Below are 2,500 nucleotides of genomic sequence, written 5' to 3'. Positions count from 1 at the left end.
TCATACACACACACACACACACACACACACACACACACACACACACACACACACACACACACACACTGTCAAATTTCTTATCTATGCTGACGCATGGGAACTTGACATTTTCGTGTGACCCGAGTAATTCCAAGGAAGTGATAGTGGGCTGAGAGAGAGAGGGGGGGGGGGGGGAGGGGGTTGGTATAACAAAGGTTTTTGCCTAGAGCATTCGGCGTGGATTAGAAATGCTTTCCCTGGGAAATGTGATATCTGTGATGAGGGACACATGGCAAATGCTTTTAAAAGGACTTAACCTGGGATATAGGGAGAGGGGTTAGAAATGCAATGCTTGGAACATTCTGCGTGAAATAGAAGCGCTTTTCCTGGATCCTTTTGCGTGGATTAGATGTGCTTTTCCTGGGTCATATGACGTGGATTAGATGTGCTTTCCTGGCTCATATGACGTGGATTAGATGTGCTTTTCCTGGTCATATGACGTGGATTAGATGTGTTTTTCCTGGGTCATATGACGTGGATTAGATGTGCTTTTCCTGGTCATATGACGTGGATTAGATGTGCTTTTCCTGAGTCATTTTGCGTGGATTAGAGGTGCTTTGCCTGGGTCATATGACGTGGATTAGGGATGCTTTTCCTGGGTCATATGGCGTGGATTAGATGTGCTTTTCCTGAAAAATATGACGTGGATTAGATGTGCTTTTCCTGAGTCATTTTGCGTGGATTAGTGGTGCTTTGCCTGGGTCATTTGGCATGGGTTATAGGTGCTTTTCCAGGGTCATATGACGTGGATTAGATGTGCTTTTCCTGGGTCATATGACGTAGATTAGATGTGGTTTTCCAGGGTCATATGACGTGGATTAGATGTGCTTTTCCTGGGTCATATGACGTGGAGTAGATGTGCTTTTCCAGGGTCATATGACGTGGATTAGATGTGCTTTTCCTGGGTCATATGACGTGGAGTAGATGTGCTTTGCCTGGGTCATATGGCGTGGATTAGAGGTGCTTTGCCTGGGTCATTTGGCGTGGATTAGAGGTGGTTTTCCAGGGTCATATGACGTGGATTAGGGGTACTTTTCCTGGATCATTCTGTGTGGATTAGATGTGTTTTTCCTGGGATGTTTGGCGTGGATAGGTGCTTTGCCTGGGTCATTTTGCGTGGATTAGAAGTGCTTTGCCTGGGTATTTTTGCATGGAATAGAAGTGTTTTGCTGGGTCATATGGCGTGGATTAGAGGTACTTTTTCTGGGTCATTCTGCGTGGGTATATTTAGCGTGGATTAGAGGTGCTTTTCCTGGGATGTTTGGCGTGGGTTAGAGGTGCTTTGCCTGGGTCATTTGGCGTGGATTAGAGGTCCTTTGCCCGGTATATTTGGCGTGGATTAGAGGTGCTTTGCCCGGTAAATTTGGCGTGGATTAGAGGTGCTTCGCCTGGTATATTTGGCGTGGATTAGAAGTGCTTTGCCTGGTATATTTGGCGTGGATTAGAGGTGATTTTCCTGATATATTTGGCGTGGATTAAGGTGCTTTCCTGGGTCATTCTGCGTGGATTAGAGGTGCTTTGCCTGGTATATTTGGCGTGGATTAGAGGTGCTTTTCCTGGGATGTTTGGCGTGGATTAGAAGTGCTTTGCCTTGGTCATTTTGGCGTGGATTAGATGTGCTTTGCCCGGCATATTTGGCGTGGATTAGAGGTGCTTTGCCTGGTATATTTGGCGTGGATTAGAAGTGCTTTGCCTGGTATATTTGGCGTGGATTAGAGGTGCTTTGCCTGGTATATTTGGCGTGGATTAGAGGTGCTTTGTCTGGTATATTTGGCGTGGATTAGAGGTGCTTTGCCTGGTATATTTGGCGTGGATTAGAGGTTGCTTTGCCTGGAACATTTGGCGTGGAAATGTTGAAGGGAACTGATGCTCATTTTGTTGAGGTGGACTCAAAAAGTACTGGGGGCAAAGCTGACGTGGTGTCTATTTTGGCTTTGGCACCGCTTACCTGTCCTCGTAGCTGAGTGTCCCTGCCTGCGATGGGGGCGTGTGTGTGTGTGTCTGTGTTGTGTATGTGTGTGTCTGTGTGCGTCTGTGTGTGTGTGTGTGTGTGTGTATGTGTGTGTGTGTGTGTGTGTGTGTCAGTGTGAGGGGCGGGTGGAGAGATGGAAAGCAAGATCTATACTAATCTATACTAACGAAGCTGGGGAGGGGGGGGGGAGGGGGCTGGGGGGAGAGGGGGCCGGGGCGGGGGGGAGAGTGGGGGTGGGGGGGGGGGGAGACAAGCAGACAGCCGGCTGCCAAGTGTTGGCAGAGTTCGTTTCTGGCACAAATGACTTATTTCCTGCATGGTACACCTCTCTCTCTCTCTCCCTTCATACATTCCTCCCTACCCCCAGTCTCTCTCTCTCTCTCTCTCTGTGTGTGTGTGTGTGTGTGTGTGTTTGTGTGTGTGTGTGTGGTCTGTGTTTGTGTTTGTGTGTGTGTGTGTGTGTGTGTGCGCGCGCGCGAGTGTGAGTGT

The 2,500-nt window shown here is 48.4% G+C and overlaps 2 protein-coding genes across 2 annotated transcripts in view; one reads left to right on the top strand and one right to left on the bottom strand.

Annotated features, from left to right (window-relative positions):
* Positions 1–2,500, bottom strand: part of LOC143291244 (chitinase domain-containing protein 1-like) — a 212,568-nt gene that overhangs the window by 112,129 nt on the left and 97,939 nt on the right. The window lies entirely within an intron of this gene.
* The window catches only part of LOC143291241 (uncharacterized), a 46,042-nt gene that overhangs the window by 16,924 nt on the left and 26,618 nt on the right, over positions 1–2,500 (top strand). The gene's annotated exons all lie outside the window — the stretch shown is intronic.

The sequence above is a fragment of the Babylonia areolata genome, chromosome 16 (assembly GCF_041734735.1).
Source record: "Babylonia areolata isolate BAREFJ2019XMU chromosome 16, ASM4173473v1, whole genome shotgun sequence".
Taxonomy (NCBI): Eukaryota; Metazoa; Mollusca; class Gastropoda; order Neogastropoda; family Buccinidae; genus Babylonia; species Babylonia areolata.
This window is presented reverse-complemented; position numbering and strand designations above follow the sequence as displayed.